This window comes from Gorilla gorilla, chromosome 4, assembly GCF_029281585.2.
Source record: "Gorilla gorilla gorilla isolate KB3781 chromosome 4, NHGRI_mGorGor1-v2.1_pri, whole genome shotgun sequence".
NCBI classification, from domain to species: domain Eukaryota; kingdom Metazoa; phylum Chordata; class Mammalia; order Primates; family Hominidae; genus Gorilla; species Gorilla gorilla.
The window spans coordinates 29,760,192-29,780,008 of record NC_073228.2 but is presented as its reverse complement, the minus strand read 5'-3'; the positions used below and the strand labels follow the sequence as shown (position 1 = coordinate 29,780,008).

At 41.8% G+C, this 19,817-nt stretch overlaps 1 long non-coding RNA gene across 1 annotated transcript in view; it reads right to left on the bottom strand.

Annotated features, from left to right (window-relative positions):
- Window positions 1-2,411: 2,411 nt before the first annotated feature.
- LOC129533499 (uncharacterized) overlaps window positions 2,412-19,817 on the bottom strand; it is an 88,016-nt gene continuing 70,610 nt past the window's right edge. Inside the window, exons 2-3 of the long non-coding RNA XR_008679766.2 lie at window positions 9,742-9,849; window positions 2,412-2,532 (exon numbers count right to left, since the gene is read on the bottom strand). This is a non-coding gene — a long non-coding RNA (uncharacterized lncRNA). The remainder of the gene's footprint in view (window positions 2,533-9,741; window positions 9,850-19,817) is intronic.

Below are 19,817 nucleotides of genomic sequence, written 5' to 3'. Positions count from 1 at the left end.
TGCCAGGCAGAGTGGCTCATGTCTGCAATCCCAGGGCTTTGGGAGGCCAAGGTGGGCAGATCTCTTGAGCCCAGGAGTTGGAGACCAGCCTGGGCAACATGGGCAGACCCCGTCTCGACAAAAATACAAAAATTAGCCAGGCATAGGGGCACACATCTGTAGTTCCAGCTACGTAGAGGCTGAGGTGGGAAGACTGCTTGAGCCCAGGAAGTTGAGGCTGCAGTGAGCCAAGATCACACCACGGCACTCCAGCCAGCACGTCAAAGGCCCTGTCTCAAAAAAAGGAAGAAGCGGGGGAGGCAAATAAGTAGAGTATAAGCCACCTCATCCGACCTTATTGGAACCAGTAGTTGACTGGTTAATCAGTCCAAGCAAGGAAGCATAAAAACTGATGCATGTGCCGGGCATGGTGGCTCACGCCTGCAATCCCCGCACTTTGTGAGACCGAGGCGGGCCGATCACCTGAGGTTAGGAGTTCGAGACCAGCCTGGCCAACATGGTGAAACCCTGTCTCTACTAAAAATACAAAAAGTTAGCCATGCATGGTAGTACACGTCTGTAATCCCAGCTACTCAGGAGGCTGAGGCAAAAAAAGAAGAAATGCTATGTGAAGCCTTTTTATAAGTGCATTAATTTCATTCATGAGGGCAGAGCCCTCATGACCTAATCACCACCTTGAAAGCCTCACTTCTTAACATCATCACATTAGGTCTTAGCTTATAACATGAATTTTGGAGGACTCAAGAAAAAAAAAGTGAAAGACAACCCACAGAATGGGAGAAAATACTTGCAAATTATATACAAAGTAGGCCCACTTTATTTGTAGAAAATATGTAGCCAGACACAGTGGCTCATGCCTGTAATCCCAGAACTTTGGAAAGCTGAGGTGGGAGGATCACTTGAGCCCAGGAGCTCAAGACTAACCTGGGCAACATAGGGATACCCTATCTCTACAATAAATAAATAAAATTACCCAGATGTGGTGACATGTGCCTGTGGTCCCAGCTACTTGGGAGGTTGAGGTGGGAGAATCACGTGAGCCCAGGAGGTTGAGGCTGCAGTGAGCCAAGATAACATTAATGTACCCCAGCCTGGGCGATAGACCGAGACCTTATCTCAAAAAAAAATATATGCATATATATATTTATCTATCTATATATTCATATATAGATATAGATTAATATAGATATATAAACATATATTTATAGATATATAGATACATAAATATATAGCTATATATAAATATATATTTATAAATATATAGATATATATGTAACAAAATATGTTCCAAGACCTCCAGTGTATACCTGAAACTGCAGATAGTACCAAACTCTATATGTACTATGTTTTTTTCCTATACATACAGACATACCTATGATGAAGTTTAATTTATAAATTCGGCACTGTAATAGAATAACAACAATAACTAATAATAAAAGAGAACAATTAGAATATACTTTTTGTTTTTGAGATGGAGTCTTGCTCTGTCGCCCAGTCTGGAGTGCCATGGCGCCATCTCGGCTCACTGCAACTTCCGCCTCCCAGGTTCAAGCGATTCTCCTGCCTCAGCCTCCCAAGTAGCTGGGCCTACAGGCGCCTGCCACCATGCCCGGCTAATTTTTGTATCTTTAGTAGAGACAGGGTTTCACCATATTGGCCAGGCTGGTCTCCAATTCCTGACCTTGTGATCCACCCACCTCGGCCTCCCAAAGTGCTGGGATTACAGGTGTGAGCCACTGTGCCCGGCTAGAATATACTTTAATATAAGTTACATGAATAGTTTTCTCTCTCTCAAAATACTGTAGTATTTGGGATTGCAGCTGCCCGCAGGTAACTGAAACTGCAGAAAGCATATGGGGGACTATAGTATCTGACAAAGGACTTGGATCTAGAATACATAAAGAACTCTTACAACTTGATAATAAAAAGGATATAACCCAATTTTAAAATGGACAAAAGATCTGAACAGATATTTCTCCAAAGAAGATATACAAATGGCCTATAAGGGCCAGGTGCTGTGGCTTATGCCTATAATCCCAACACTTTGGGAGGCCAAGGCAGGTGGATCACTTGAGGCCAGGAGTTCAAGACCAGTCTGGCCAACATGGCGAAAACCCATCTCTACTAAAAATATAAAAATCAGCCAGGCGTTGTGGCGCATGCCTGTAGTCCCAGGTACTCAGGCAGATGAGGCGCAAGAATCACTCGAACCCGGGAGGCAGAGGTTGCAATGAGCTAAGATTGCACCACTGCACTCCAGCCTGGGCAACAGAGCAAAACCCCACCTAAAAATAAATAAATAAATAAAAATAAAAGAAAGAAAATAAATGGCCAATAAGCACAAGAAAATACACTCAATTTCTGTCTTAGTCTGTTTGTGCTGCTATAACAAAATACCTGAGACTGAGTAATTTATAAGCAAAAAAATTTATTCCTCACAGTTCCGGAGGCTGGGAAATCCAAAATCAAGGTGATAGCACGTTTGGCATTTGGTAAGGGCCTGTTCCATTGTCCCCGTTCTTGCAGTGGCATCTTCACATGGCAGGAGAAGAAAGGAAAAAAGAAGAAGAAATGTTATGTGAAGACTTTTTATAAGGGCGTTAATTTCATTCACGAGGGCAGAACACTCATGACCTAATCACCACCTTGAAGGCCTCACTTCTTAACATCGTCACATTAGGTCTTAGGTTATAACATGAATTTTGGAGGACTCCAACATTCAAACCATAGAAACATCATTAGCCATCAGGGAAGTGCAAATCCAAACCATGTTAAGATACCACTTCACACTCACAAGAATGGCTATAATAAACAGACAGATAATAACAAGTGTTGGAGAAAATGTGGAAAAATTGAAACACTCATATGTTGCTGGAGGGAATGTAAAATGCTTTGCAATGAAGTTGGAACTGCTTTGGAAATAGTCTGGCAGTTCCTCCAAAGCTTAAACATAGAGTTATCATATGACCTGGCAATGCCAGGCTTCATCATATTCCCAAGGGAAATGAAAACATATGTCCACACAAAAACTTATACATGAATGTTCATAGCAGCATTATTCATAATAGTCAAAAAGTGGAGACAGCTGGGTGTGGTGGCTCCCAACACTTTGGGAGGCCAAGGCGGGAGGATCGCTTGAGGTCAGGAGTTCGAGACCAGCCTGGCCAACATAGTGAAATCCGATCTCTACTGAAAATACAAAAATCAGCGGGACATGGTATATGTGCCTGTGATCCCAGCTACTTGGGAGGCTGAGGCAGGTGAATGGCTTGAATCCAGGAGGCGGAGGCTGCAGTGAGCCAAGATCACACCACCGTACTCCAGCCTGAGTGACAGACTGAGACTCCATCTCAAAAAAAAAAAAAAAGTGATAAACAGATAAATGAAATGTGTTATATTCCTACAACGGAATATTATTGAGCCATAAAAAAAAGGAAATAAGTACTGACACATGCTATAACATGAATGAACCTTGAAAACATTAGGTTACTTGAAAAAAGCCAGTCACAAAAGATCACAAATTGTATGGTTCCATTTATATGAAATGTCCAAATAGGCAAATCCTATCCTAAAAGAAAGTAAATTAGTGGTTGCCTAGGACTGAGGGATGGAGGAAATGGGGAGTGACTGCTCATAGGTATGGTATTTTTTTTTGGGAGAAATGAAAATATTCTAAAATTGATTGTGGTGGCCAGGCACAGGGGCTCACGCCTGTAATCCCAGCACTTTGAGAGGCCGAGGCGGGCGGATCACCTGAGGTCGGGAGTTCGAGACTAGCCTGACCAACATGGAGAAACCCCGTCTCTACTAAAAATACAAAATTAGCCGGGCATGGTGGTGCATACCTGTAATCCCAGCTACTCGGGAGGCTGAGGCAGGAGAATCGCTTGAACCAGGGAGGTGGAGGTTGCAGTGAGCTGAGATCGTGCCACTGCACTCCAGTCTGGCGAGAGAGTGAGACTCCATCTCATAAAAAAAAAAGAAAAAAGAAAAAAAAGAATGTTTCAGGCAAAAGGAAGAGAAGTGCAATGGTGCTATTTCAGGCAGAAGCTTGTCAGGTTTGCTGTGGTGTGGCTAATGTGGAAGGACTCAGTGGGAAGGAAAAGAGATGAGGGCACAGTAGTGGGCAGGGCCAAGATAAAATAAAGCCATATGCACATTTACATTTTTTCCTTGTCCAATATATTTCATTAAATGCAGACAAAACTTATTATAAACACATAACTTTTGATGTTTGTAAGGTCATCTGTTATTTGCACTCCTTTTTTTTTTTTTTTTTTGAGATAGGGTCTCACTCTGTCACCCAGGCTGGAGTGCAGTGTTGCCACCACAGCTCACAGCAGCCTCGACCTCCTGGGCTCAAGCACTCCTCTCACCTTAGCCTCCTGAGTATCTGGGACTACAGGCACATGCCACCATGCCCCACTAATTTTTTATTTTTTGTAAAGACAGGGTTTCTCCATGTTACCCAGGCTGGTCTCAAACTCTTGAGCTCAAACAATCTACCCACCTTGGTCTCCCAAAGAGCTAAGATTACAGGCGTTAGCCACTGTGCCTGGCTTGTTATTTGCATTTGTGATTTTAAAATTCCGTGTTTTTTATCACAAGATTGTCAGGTGCTTTCTGGACAGGAAATGCCTTAATTTATGACTCAAAATACAAACAAATGTAGGTGATCAAATGCATATCTATGTCTTCAATGGAAATATATATACATATAAGTCATTAACGAAGACAAATGAGAACATGAAATTCATGATATATTTTCTTTTCCATCACCTAGCCCCCTAAAGGAGAGATCTTTTTCATTCAGAGCCCTGGGTTTTGTTTTGTTTCATGATTTGCTTTTTTTTTTTTTTAAATAAGAGTTTATTTATTTATTTATTTGAGACAAGGTTTCACTCCCATCAGCCAGGCTGGAGTGCAATGGCGTGATCTCAGTTCACTGCAACTTCTGCCTCCTGGACTCAAGTGATTCTCTTGCCTCAGCCTCCTGAGTAGCTGGGACTACAGGCACATGCCACTGCATCCAGCTAATTTTTTGTAGAGACATGGTTTCACCATGTTGGCCAGGCTGGTCTTGAACTCCTGAGTTCAAGCGATCCGTCTGCCTCTGAGTCTCAAAGTGCTGGGGTTACAGGAATGAGCCACCGCGTGGCCAAAAGAGTTTATTTTTTAAAGGAAATTGACTTCTTTGAAAACGTAGAAATGAGGCCGGGTGCAGTGGCTCACACCTGTAATTCCAGCACTTTGTGAGGCCGAGGCAGGTAGATCGCTTGAACTGAAGAGTTTGAGACCAATCTGGTCAACATGGTGAAACCCCGTCTCTACTAAAAATACAAACATTAGCCGGGTGTGGTGGCAGGTGCCTGTAATCCCAGCTACTCGGGAGGCTGAGGCAGGAGAATCGCTTGAACCCGGGAGGTGGAGGTTGCAGTGAGCCAAGATTGCGCCGTTGCACTCCAGCCTGGGCAACAAGAACAAAACTCCATCTCAAAAAGAAAAGAAAAAGTAGAAATGAGGAAGCGGCCATATTTATTTTTTGAGATGAGGGTCTCGCTGTGTTGCCCAGGCTAGTCTTGAACTCTTGGGCTCAAGGGCTTCTCCTGCCTCAGCCTCCCCAGTGGCTGGGCTAATAGGCACACACCACCATGCCCAGCTCTACATACTGATTTTTTTTTTTTTTTTTTTTTTGAGATGGAGTCTTCGCTCTGTCGCCCAGGCTGGAGTGCAGTGGCGCGATCTCCGCTGACTGCAAGCTCCGCCTCCCGGGTTCACGCCATTCTCCTGCCTCAGCCTCCCGAGTAGCTGGGATTACAGGCGCCTGCCACTGCGCCCACTAATTTTTTGTATTTTTAGTAGAGACGGGGTTTCACCGTGTTAACCAGGATGGTCTCGATCTGCTGACCTCGTGATCCGCCCGCCTCGGCCTCCCAAAGTGCTGGGATTACAGGCGTGAGCCACCGCGCCCGGCCCATACTGATTTTTAAATTAAAAAAATCTACATTCTATATTCGCATCATAGCTTCTCCCTAATAAAATCTTTGTGAGTGTTTATGGGACTTATTCCCTGGAAAATCTGCAAGCAGCCTGGTAGCTTTACATACAGGAAAGCCAAAGGACAAACTGGGAATTACCTCAGAGATGGGGAAAGACTAAGGATCTTACTCAAATCAGTTGAGAATCAGCCTTAAGTATAAATGGGCCAGGTGTTGGTGGCTCACACCTGTAATCCTAGCACTTTGGGAGGCCAAGGCGGGCAGATCACTTGAGGTCAGGAGTTCAAGACCACCCTGGCCAACATGGTGAAACCCCGTCTCTACTAAAAATACCAAAATTAGCCAGGCGTGGTGGCACGTGCCTGTGGTCCCAGCTACTTGGGAGGCTGAGGCAGGAGAATTGCTTCAACCTGGGAGGCAGAGGTTGCAGTGAGCTGAGATCATGCCACTGCACTCCAGCCTGGGTGACAGAGTGAGACTCCGTCTCAAAAATAAATAAATAAATAAATATAAATGAAGCACAATTAACGTGTTATAATTTTATAGAGCAAAAGTTCATAAAAATAAATATTCTAATTAACTCTCCTACATCTTATAAACACTATTACCAAACCCATTTAAGATTGAAGATAAATTATATCATGGCATGGGTAAAGATTTTCAATAAGGAGTTGCTAGGATAAAAGCCAAAATTCTCCAGCATAAATTCACTGACAGGGATTTCTGTTTAATCTTTTCAAAATTCAAATACCCAATTTATTTCCTCTAGAGAATAACTTATGTAGAATCATAACCTCTTTGGTGGACCTTGATTTCTCCATCTGTAAAAGTATAGAACTAGTTTTGACTTAACAGTCAACAAATGCCTACCCTCTCCATATCTAGCTGATTAGAGTGCCCTCATGTGTGCATTTGCTGTAATGTTTTAGAAATCTGAAAAAGACAATATTAATCTCAGCAGTAATACAATAAATAATGTCTTCATTTGCACATTTATAGCAAATGCTATAAATATATAGCTCCAAGTATTACTCAGTAAAAGTTAAAGGCAAATGCTGTAGTAGGTTAATCTTACTGTCGTTCACTATCAAACCTTTCATATGCCAATTTTATCCTAAAACAGTGAAGTTATTGTTTTGGTTTCAATTTTAATTTAATGACTTAAAGGATTTTTTCCCTTAAAACTTCTAAGTATTTCATTATAATATTATTTCATCATTAGGCTTAAAGGAAAATATGTGGTCAATTGAGTTGTTATTTATTATACATGATAGCTTGACATCATCTTTTTAGGGATGGAAAACAGCTCCAGGGACCAAGTCTAACTCAGTTTTTTGGTATAAGAATTTACCTGTCGGCCGGGCGCAATGGCTCACACCTGTAATCCCAGCACTTTGGGAGGACGAGGCGGGCAGATATAGGTCAGCAGATCAAGACCAGGAGTTCAAGACCAGCCTGGCCAAGATGGTGAAACCCCATCTGTACTAAAACTACAAAAATTAGCCAGGCATGATGGCAGGCACCTGTAATCCCACCTACTTGGGAGGCTGAGGCAGGAGAATCACTTGAACCCGGTTCAAGTGAGCTGGTTGCAGTGAGCCAAGATCACGCCACTGCACTCCAGCCTGGGCAATAAGAGCAAGACTCCATCTCAAAAAAAAAAAAAAAAAAAAAAAAGAATTTACTAGTTTAAATCATAACAATTTCTTCCTACTCAAAGAGACTACATTGGAGGAAGCCAAAACAGAAGCTTATTTATTTATTTATATACTTTATTTATTTATTTTTGAGACAGAGTCTTGCTCTGTACCCAGGCTGGAGTACAGTGGTGTGATCTCGGCTCACTGCAAAATCTGCCTCCCGGGTTCAAGCGATTCTCCTGCCTCGGCCTCCCTAGTAGCTGGGATTACAGGTATGTGCCACCACGGCCAGCTAATTTTTGTATTTTTAGTAGAGATGGGTTTTCACCATGTCGGCCAGGCTGGTCTCAAACTGCTGACCTCAGGTGATCCACCTGCCTCAGCCTCCCAAAGTGCTGGGATTACAGGCATGAGCCACCAAGCCCAGCCTAGGGAAGCTTATTTTTTAAAAGAAAATACCCCAAAAAAATCAAAATCTCTTAGGTCCAATTGTAATTTTTTTTTGGCTTTTAAAAAATGTTAATGCCCTCAAATATTCTCCTATCCAATGTGGGCCAGGCTGGTCTCGAACTCCTGACCTCAAGGTTATAGGCGTGAGCCACTATGTCCCAACTCCATGCTAACTTTAGAGCTTATTTCCCATCCCATAAGATACAACACTACTTGTGTTACATAGTGAGCAGTGTGGGGAAGAAAAGCATAGAATTAAGTTAGTGACAAATCCAGTGAACTCAAAAAGAGGGAAAAAAACACTCCCAAACAATTGTTTTCCCCATATTCTATTCTCCCTAGAGGTAGTCCATACAGGAATGACAAAAGAAAAAAAAGGATACAAAATGAGAAAGATGTTCATGTGACATACAAGTACAGTAATAAAATCAACAAGCATATATGATATTTAAGCAAAATAGTATGTATGCATTGATGGTCATCTGATATAAATCCATCATTTCTGTTGGCCAACATCTAAAACCTTTACTTTTCTGAGGAGACAAGCTATAAATCTATACGGATATTTCTACAATGAGAATTCACTATTACATATGAACCAATATAATTTGATGTCAAATATTCACAATTAGGTTTAAAAAATCCCCTACTTGGCCGGGCGCGGTGGCTCATGCCTGTAATCCCAGCACTTTGGGAGGCCAAGGCGGGTGGATCATGACGCCAAGAAATCAAGACCATCCTGGCCAACATGGTGAAGCCCTGTCTCTACTAAAAATACAAAAATTAACTGGGTGTGGTGGCAGGCACCTGTAGTCCCAGCTACTCAGGAGGCTGAGGCAGGACAATCACTTGAACCCAGGAGGCAGAGGTTGCAGTGAGCTGAGATCGCGTCACTGCACCCCAGCCTGATGACAGAGTGAGACTCAGTCTCAAAAAAAAAAAAAAAAAAAAATTCCCCTACTTATGTTAAGAGTACCAAAAATAGGGCCAGGAATGATGGCTCATGCCTATAATTTTGGCACTTTGGGAAGCTGAGGTGGGAAGATAGCTTGAGTCCAGGAGTAAAATAGTGAGACTCTGTCTCTACAAAAAAATAGAAAATTAGCTGGATGTGGCACACACCTGTAGTCCAGGTACTCATGAGGCTGAAATGGGTGGATCACTTGAGCCTGGGAGGTCAAGGCTGTAGTGAACTGTGATCACACCACTACACCCTACACCCAGCCTGGGCTACAAAGTGAGACCCTGTCTCAAAAAAAAAAAAAAAAAAAAAAAGGTACCAAAAATCTATAGCTGTTTCAGGAATAAAATACATGTAGTTAGTGAGGTTTTTCTCTCCCACTGCTATGACTTAATTTTTGGTTGAGATGCTAAGCCAAACATCATTTTAAGTCTGTGGCCCAACCAAAAAATGGAATCATACTCTCCAAAGAATTGTACATTCCCACTCTAATTGCTAAAATAAAATGTTGGATTATGAAAATCAATTTTGTAGGTATCAATAAGTTATAAGAGCATGGCTTATTTAAAAAAAAAAAGTGGGCCAGGTTACCCTACATGAGCTGCAAAGCAAGCAAACTGAATTTTCTTATCGAAGAGCCCATCCTCATACTTAAAATTTCCCATGACTACATGGAAATTCTTTCACTTACCAGAAAGACCTGATTGGCAGTTTCACTGAGAGTTGCGTCATCTGGGCTGTCGACAGGTGTCTGACGTGTAAACTTGGAATCAAACTGACTTACATCCTCTTCAGATTGCTTTATACAAACAAAATAATTTAGAAAATAATGAATAGTCCATATGACATCAATCAAATGCACTGTAAGCTCTGGGAGCTCTTTTCGCAGGGGTTAACTATAATAAAGTATTAGAATAGTCTTAGCAGGCACTATTCTAATAGTGGAGAAATGCAAGTGGAAGAAAAAAATGCAAGTGGAAAGTACTGAGTCAAATTACATCTTCAAATCTTAAACATGCACTAAAAAAGATTTTAGTATACTGTTATTCCTATTAAAAATGTGAATATATTGACTGGGCGTGGTGGCTCACGCCTGTAATCCCAGCACTTTGGGAGGCTGAGACGGGCAGATCATGAGGTCAGGAGTTCAAGACCAGCCTGGCCAATAAAGCGAAACCCCGTCTCTACTAAAAATACAAAACATTAGCCGGGCGTGGTGGCGGGCGCCTGTAATCCTAGCTACTCGGGAGGCTGAGGCAGGAGAATTGCTTGAACCTGGGAGGCAGAGGTTGCAGCAAGCAGAGATTGTGCCACTGCACACCAGCCCAGGTGACAGTGCGAGAGTCTGTCTCAATTAAAAAATATATATATATATATATATCGAGCTCAAAACAAGCTGGAAAAAATGTGAATATCAATTTCCCCTCTCACAAAGCTTCAGTGTGCCTAGTCCACTGGCTAAATCCCTGTTTAGAGATAATTAGTTCAGTTGGCTACTGCAGGTTTGTAATAAACCTGAAAAACTACTGAAGCAGAGTTAAAACATGAATAATACTGGTAAGATGCTCCAGTTAAAGTTTCTTCCCACAGCTTATTTCATTCCTTCAGAAATCTAAAGGAGCAAAAATAATTTTCTATTCCGCATGGGTTATAAGTTATATTTCCTTGTGAAAGTATAGTTATCACTTCAGTTCTAACCATGGGATTTATTTATTTAATTCCTTCTCTCTTTCCCAAAATATCTGGTTAAACTCTTGGGCCAAATGTAAGAAGTAAATAATAATTTAGAATATCTGACCTAATACTAAAAGATGATGACCACATTGACCTTATAATTCTCTTAGAGCCCAGACAGTGAACCTGCACTCCCTGGAGGAATGGCTGATTCCAAGTGTGGGGAAAATGTACAAGATAAGCATAGAACATCAGTTTCCTTATTTTGCTCTCTCGTACAACACCAGACAATGTGCTCATGTCAAAAGGACTCAGAACCCAACATGAAGATGCACACAGCATTCACTGCACCCAGCATTCAACGAAGGGAAAAAATGAGCCCCAATAAAAATAACTGCCAGGTGCGGTGGCTCATGCCTATCATCCCAACACTTTGGGAGGCAGAGGCAGGTGGATTGCTTTTGAGCTCAGGATTTGAAGACCAGCCTGGTGAACATGGCAAAACCCCGTCTCTACCAGAAACACAAAAATTAGCTGGGCATGGTGGTGTACCTGTGGTCCCAGCTACTCAAGAGGGTGAGGTGGGAGGATTGCTGGAGGCTGGGAAGTCAAGGCTGCAGTGGACAGAGATTATACCACTGCACTACAGCTTGGGTGACAGAGTTAAGACCCTGCATCAAAACAATAAGTGAATAAATAAAAATAAAATAAAAATAACTGTGATGAAACACAAATGTGTTAAAACGTGTAAGTTCATAATATACTAAAAAAGAAAAACACACACACACACAAAGTTCATTGGTCAATTCTGGAAGATGCTAGGGAACTAATTCATTATTTTGAAAACTAGGAAAGAATCAAACATACATCCTGCCTTTCCTGTATGAACTGTACCTTGGGTAACTAACTGATCAAAGAGTTTCTCTTTATGAAAGAATTCCAGCTAACAAAGAAAGAAGAAATAACAGTTAGAATAAAACCATTTCACAAACACCTGATGAAACTATAAAAGTAGGCCAGAGTTTCTCAACCTCAGGGCTACTGACATTTTAGGCCTATTAATACTTTGCGTTAGGGGGCTGTGCTGTGCTGACTCTTACCCCTGAAGGTACCTATAGCATTCCCTCTCCCAAGCTGTGACAATTAGTGTGTCTCCAGACATTGCCAAATTACCCTGGTAGTGAAATGCTGACACAGGCAGTGACCACTAACATAACTAAAAAAACACACATACACACACACAAGTACACATTATGCCTCCTGATCAAAGCATATGTGATACTGAGAGTGTAATCTGAATCAGATCAACCACCTAAATTTAACTACCAGTTTTTGGAAATTTGGGGAACAGATGAACATGGTCAATGACACTCTGGGGATAATATCAGCAAAATCAAAATTTGAGAATTCTACAGGACAAATGACCCCGTTTCTTCAATAAATCACGAGGGGAATCTATAAATGAAAAGAGGCCTAAGAGACATAGTAACCAAACTACATACAGACCTTGATTAAATCCTTACAAACAGGAGAAAAAAAAAAAGAATGGAAAAACAACAACAAAAAAATTAGGTGGGGCAACACAGGGAGACCTCATCTCTAGAAAAATTCAAAAAATTGGATGTGGTGATGCACCCCTGTGGTCCCAGCTATATGGGAGGATCCCTTGAGCCTGGGAAGCTGAGGCTGCCATGAGCCACTATCATGCCACTGCACTCCAGCCTGGGCAACAGAGAAAGACCCTATCTCAAAAAAAAAAAAAAGAGAAAAAAAAAAAAAACCTGGGGAAACTGTCAACTTCTTAGGTGTGATGATGGGATGACAGTTATGTTTAAAGAAGATGATCTAATTATTTTTAAGCTGGGCAGTAGGTGTATGACAGTTCTCCTCCTTACAATTGTTTGTTGTTTTTTAAAGTGGGTCACATTATGCTCCATGACCAAAAAATAATCACCATCACCATCCTCCTCCTTCTCCACCTACAGCCCAAGAAATGGAAAAAGAAACTGTGTTTTCTCAGATTCTGAGGTGGCAGAAAGACAATAACACACTAACTCATTTACTCATAAACATATTGTTATGGGTTGAATCGTGTCCCTTACCCACCCCCAGAAAATTTCGTATGTTGAAACTCTAACCTCTAGTTCCTCAGAATGTGACCTTATTTGGAAAGGGTTATTGCAGATGTAATTAGTGAAGATGAGGTCCTACTGGAGTAGAGAGGAACCCTAATCCAATATGCCTGGTATCCTTATAAAAAGGGGAAATTTGGCCACAGATATGCACACAGGTAGAACACCATGTGAACATGAAGGCAGAGATCCGGGTGATGCACCTACAAGCCAAAGAATGCCAAAGATGACCAGCAAACCACCAGAAGCCAGGGGAGAGGCATGGAACATAACGTTTCTCACAGTTGTCGAAGAAACCAAGTCTAACAACGTGATCTAGAACTTCTAGTCTCCAGACCTATGAGATAATAAATTTCTGTTGTCTAAGCCACCCAGTTTGTGGTACTTTGTTGCAGCAAGCCTAGCAAACTAATGCACACATATTCTATATTTTGAAGAAAAAATTCCCAGAGAATCATATTTAAAATGGTTAAATTAAGCAAAATAAAACAAACCAAAAAAAGAAAAGTCCCAACCACCTGAAATATTTAATTTGTCTTAGAAAACTGACTTAAAAATATCTAATACAGGCCGGGAGCGGTGGCTCACGCCTGTAATCCCAGCACTTTGGGAGGCCGAGGCGAGCGGATCACGAGGTCAGGAGATCGAGACCATCCTGGCTAACACGGTGAAACCCCGTCTCTACTAAAAATACAAAACACTAGCCGGGCGTAGTGGCGGGCGCCTGTAGTCCCAGCTACTCCGGAGGCTGACGCAGGAGAATGGCGTGAACCCGGGAGGCGGAGCTTCCAGTTTGCCGAGATTGCGCCACTGCACTCCAGCCTGGGCGACAGAGCGAGACTCCGTCTCAAAAAAAAAAAAAAAATCTAATACAGTCAATTGCCACTGGCTTTAGTTCTTTCAAAGACAGTACAAAAATAAAAGATGCTTGGCTGGGTGCAGAAGCTCACACCTGTAATCCCGGCACTTTGAGAGGCTGAGGTGGGTGGATCACTGGAGCCCAGGAGTTGGAGACCAGCCTGGGCGACATGGCAAAACCCTGTTTCTACAAAAAATACAAAAAAATTAGCCAGGCATGGTGACACGTGTCTGTAGTCGCAGCTATTCGGGAAGCTGAGGTGGGAGAATCACCTGAATCTGGGGAGGTCAAGGCTACACTGAACTCTGATCGTGCTACTGCACTCCTTCCTGAGTGACAGAGTGAGACCTCGTCTCAAAATAAAATAAACAGGCCGGGCGCGGTGGCTCACGCCTGTAATCGCAGCACTTTCGGAGGCCGAGGCGGACAGATCACGAGGTCAGGAGATCGAGACCATCCTGGCTAACACGGTGAAATCCCGTCTCTACTAAAAATACAAAAAATTAGCCGGGCACGGTAGCGGGCACCTGTAGTCCCAGCTACTCGGGAGGCTGAGGCAGGAGAATGGCGTGAACCCGGGAGGCGGAGCTTGCAGTGAGCTGAGATCTCACCACTGCACTCCAGCCTGGGCGACAGAGCGAGACTCCGTCTCCAAAAAAAAAAAAAAGAAAGAAAGAAAAGAAATAGGCATTAGTGGCCAGGCACGGTGGCTCACGCCTGTAATCCCAGCACTTTGGGAGACCGAGGCAGGTGTATCATGAGGTCAGGAATTCGACAGCAGCCTGGCAAAGATGGTGAAACCCCGTCTTTACTAAAAACACAAAAATTGCACAGTGGCAGGTGACTGTAATCCTAGCTACTCGAGAGGCTGAGGCAGGAGAATCTCTTGAACCCGGGAGGCGGAGGTTGCTGTGAGCTAATATCGTGCCACTGCACTCTAGCCTGGGTAACAGAGCAAGACTCCATCTCAAAACAAAAACAAACAAAAAAAATGCATTGTTTTTTGGTTTAGGGGAGGGATTTTTTGCAGATATATGGACTGTTAATGCTCCAAGTCAAATCTTCCCTACTGGAGCATTTTCCCTTTTTAAGTTGCTTGATAGTATTATAATCAATAAAAATAGAGTTATTCCAGATATCAAAGTAGAGAGGGCTACTTCTTCAGTGTGTCAGCCGAGCATTCTACTACATGAGGTTAACTATCTTAATAAAATAAAAAGTGGTATTAGAAGTGTGAAGTAAGTATCCTTTTTATAATCAGAGCTTTTTCTTTCCACATTTTCCATTTGGAGTTTTAAAAGGATAAAATTCTAGGCCGGGCACAGTTGCTTATACCTGTAATCCCAGCACTTTGGGAGGCCGAGGCAGGTGGATCACTTGAGGTGAGGAGCTGGATACCAGCCTGGCCAACATGGTGAAACCCCATCTCTACCAAAAATATAAAAATTAGCTGGGCATGATGGCATGCGCCTGTAATCCCAGCTACTTGTGAGGCTGAGGCAAGAGAATCACTTGAACCCAGGAGGCAGAGGTCGCAGTGAGCCAAGATCACACCACTGCACTCCAGCCTGGGCAACAGAGTGAGACCCTGACACAAAATAAATAAATAAATATCAAAACAAAAGGATGAAATTCTAGACTAAATCACACAAATTTGCTGAATTTTGTGTTTTCCTTCGAGGTATGACTTTTTTTTTTTTTTGAGACAGAGTCTCACTCTGCCCCACAGGCTGGAGTGCAGTGGCATGTTCTTGGCTCACTGTAGCCTCCACCTCCTGAGTTCAAGCGATTCTCCTGCTCAGCCTCCTTTATATTTCATACAAATATAAAAATTTTTGTATTTTTAGTAGAGACGGGGTTTCACCATGTTGGCCAGGCTGGTCTCAAACTCCTGACCTCAAATGATTCATCCACCTTGGCCTCTCATAGTGCTGGAATTACAGGTGCACTTGGCCAATGTATGACTGTTAAATCTTTCTTCTATTCTATTATTGTCTTTATGATTATGATTCTGTCTTGTCTTATAGATGAGGGGAGAGTTAATGTGAATGTGGTGATGGATGAAGGATATCTTTTTACAGGTAGGTTAGATTTTTATTAACTCATTATTGAGCATCTATCATATCCCAACCTTCCAGGAGCTTGTGTAGTTGAGGCAGGAAAAATACATACAAGTAAATGCAATAAAACTTTATAGATTGCAAAGAACCTATGCAAGGTAAAGAAGGGGCAAGATGGTCACTTGCACCTAAGGAGAAGAAATTGAGAAATAGTTTTGTAGAGTGGGCAACACATGAGCTGATCCTTAAAAAAATGAAACCATGTTTGTCAGGGAGACAGTGTTTCTGATAGAGGGAAAAAAGCATAATTTTTGTATTTTCAATAGAGATGGGCTTTCACCGTGTTGGCCAGGCTGGTCTCAAACTCCTGACCTCGGTGATCCACCGACCTTGGCCTCCCAAAGTGATGGGATTGCAGGCGTGGGCCACTGTGCCCAACCAAGAAAAAAAGTCTAAATACACCTATAATAAGAAATTCAGTTACAGACATACCTCATGTTATTATGCCCTGCTTTATTGCATTTTACAGATACTGTGATTTTTACAAATTGAAGGTTTGCAAAACCCTGCATTTAGCAAGCCTATCAATGTCATTTTTCCAATTGCATGTCCTCATTTCATGTCTCATGTGTCATGTCTTGCAAATTTTTTTGTTATATCTATTATGGTAATCTGTGATCAATGATATTTGATGTTACTACTGTAATTGTTATGGGGTACCATGAACAGCAACCATGTAACACAATTGACTCAACTGGTTAAAAAAAAAAAAAAAGCATAAACGGCACCAAGATGAGAAATGAAACAGTATGGAACTTTAAGGAACTAGAAATAATTTGGCATAAGCTGGATCATAAAATGCTATCAGGAGTTTGGCAAGAAATAAACGTAAAGAGCAAGGAAGGAGATGTGGTAGGATCCCAAAAATACCCAGGTCCTAATCCTCAGAACCTGTGAATGTTAACTTATATGGGAAAAGTGACTTTGGAGATATGATTAGGAACCCTGAGATGGGGAGATTATCCTTATCTAAGTATACCTTAAATGTAATTACAACTGTCCTTAAGAGGGAGACTTGATGACAGAAAAAGTAGAAGGCAGTGTGACAATGGACGCAAGATGCTACAATGAGGGCTTTGAGGATGGAAGAAGGGACATGAGCCAAAGAATATAAGTGGCCTCTAGAAGTGGAAGGCAAGGGAACAGATTCTCTGCCAGAGCCTCCTGAAGAAACCAGCCCTGCTGACACCTTGACTTTAGCCCAATAAAACTGATTTCAGACTTTCACTCTCCAGAACCATTAAGAGAAAAAAGCTGTATTGTTTTAAACCACCAAGTTTTTGGTAAATTGTTACAGCAACAACAGGAACTAACACAAGGGACAAATCATAGAGGGCATTGACTACCAAATAAACGAGTGTGAATTTTATTCTGTGGAGTATGGAGTCATTCCAGGATTTTAAGCTAGAGACTATGTTATTAGATATGCAAATTAGAAAGATTTGCCGGGTGCAATGGATCATGACTGTAATCCATCACTTTGGGAGGCTGAGGCAGGTGGATTGCCTGAGCTCGAGAGTTTGAGACCAGCCTGGGCAACATGGTGAAACTGCATCTCTACAAAAAAAAAAGTTAAAAAAAAAAAAAGTTAACCAGGTGTGGTGGCACATACCTGTAGTCTCAGCTACTTGGGGGACTGAGGTGGGAGGATCACTTGAGCCCAGGAGGTTGAGGCTGCAGTGAGCTACAATTGCACCATGTAATCCAGCCTGGGTGACAAAGCAACACCCTGTCTCCAAAAAAAAAAAAAAAAAAGAAAAAAGAAAGAAAGATTGCCTCAGCAATATAGAGAATGGATCAATGGATGAAGGTGTGTGTGCAAGAGAGGAGTCAGGGAGAGCAGTTAGGAAGCAAATTGTCACTGTCCAGGCAAAAGACAATAAAAGACAGAGGTAATCATTATCAATGAGACTTGAGAGGAAGGGACATATATAAGAGATATTACAGATACAGTATTACAGGATTTGATTCCTGATCAGGTATGGAGTTTGGAAGAAAAGAAAGAGTAAAGGATGACTGCTTTGTTTCTGAGTTGGGTAGTTGGGTGAGTGATAGTGACAGTCACCAAAATAAGAAATTCAGTAAAAGATTTAGAAGTAGAGTTACCATTTTGGGTCATATTGAATTTGGGGTTCCTGTGAGACATCCAAAGAGAATTGAACCATACACAATTGAATATATAAGAATCTGGGCCGGGCGCAGTGGCTCACGCCAGTAATCCCAGCACTTTGGGAGGCCAAGGCAGGTGGATCACCTGAGGTCAGGAGTTCGAGACCAGCCTGGCCAACATAGTGAAACCCCATCTCTACTAAAAATACAAAAAAAAATTAACTGGGCATGGTGGTGGGTTCCTGTAATCCCACCTACTAGGGAGGCTGAGGCGGGAGAATCGCTTGAACCCATGAGGCAGAGGTGGCAGTGAGCCGAGATCGTGCCATTGCACTCCAGCCTGGGCAACAAGAACAAAACTCTGTCTCAAAAAAAAAAAAAAAAGATTCTGAAGCCACCTCTTTTTCCAAGACAAGCGGACTTAAAGTCAGGAGGGACACAGATATAGAGAACCTATGTAGATGTGGGAGTAAAATTCAAAGGAGTTTACCTAAAAGCTTCAATTTTCTTTGTAAAGTAGAAGACAGGATCATCTACTAACAGGAAGGACACAATGGTGGGGTAGGGAATTTCAAGAAGAGTATTGGTGATTTTACATAACTTTGTTTCTTGTTTTTGTTTTTAGTTTTATATGTGTAGGGGATACAAGTGCAGATTTCTTACATGTATATATTGCATCGTTGTGAAGTCCGGGCTTTTAGTATACCCATCACTCAAATAGTGAATATTGTACCCAACAGGTAATTTTTCAACCCTTGCTCCCACACCCTCCCACCTTTTGTAGTCTTTAATGTCCATTATTGCACTCTGTATGTCCATGTGTACTCATTGTTTAGCTCCCAGTTATAAGTGAGAGCGTGCAGTACTTAACCCTCTGTTTCTGAGTTATTTTGCTGAGGATAATGGCCTCCAGTTCCATCCATGTTGCTGCAAAAGACATCATATCATTGTTTTGGTGTCTGAGTAGTATTCCTTGGTATATACATACTCCATCCTTTCTATCCAGTCCTCCATCGATGGACACTTAGATTGATTCCACATCTCTGCTATAGTGCTGCAATAAGCAAAAGAGTGCAGATATATTTTTAATATAATGATTTTTTTCCCATTGGGTATATACCCAGTAGTGGAACTGCTGGATCAAATGGCAGCTCCATGTTTTAGTTCCCTGAGAAATCTCCATGCCGTTTTCCATAAAAGCTATACTAATTTAATTTTGTATAACTTTGATAGAAAATATGAACTAAAGTTAATAAGGAATACATGAAGGCATGCTGAGAAGTGCCAAGAGGTAACCATAGTTAAATACCATTAAAACATAATGGCAACCTTTTGTATGATTATATGATATTCTTCAGTTGGACCAAATTAGGAGATTCTAAGGCTCATGTACCAAAACAATGAAAGCATAGAGACTTAACTGTGTAGTCCAAGAAAATGAGTAAGTGTTCTAGTGTGGATGCAGAAAGAATGAGGTTGTGAACTTAGAGAAAAGTGAGAGAAGAGGAATGAAGTTCTCTATAAAGATATAACACGTGTGGTATAAGTAAGGAAGTAAAATAAATGGAAGAATTACAAGGTATTGGCCAAAAGTCAGCATGTTAGAATTTAAGGTTTTAGAGGTAAAGCATTTCTAGGTGATGACAAAGTCCAGAATGTGTCCTTGAGAGTTAACTAGTGTAGAATTTAAGAGATAGTCATTGAGGATAAGAAGGTCAAGAAATTTGGAGGCCAGTCATTGAATGAGTTATCTGAATAAAGGCTGGAATTCCTTATAATGATGCCAGGAGTTTTGGAGGAAGAAGACTATGGGTCATGGGACAAGCTCCTAAAGTGACCAAGAAGCCAGTGGGTGGCAATAAAAATAAGAGAT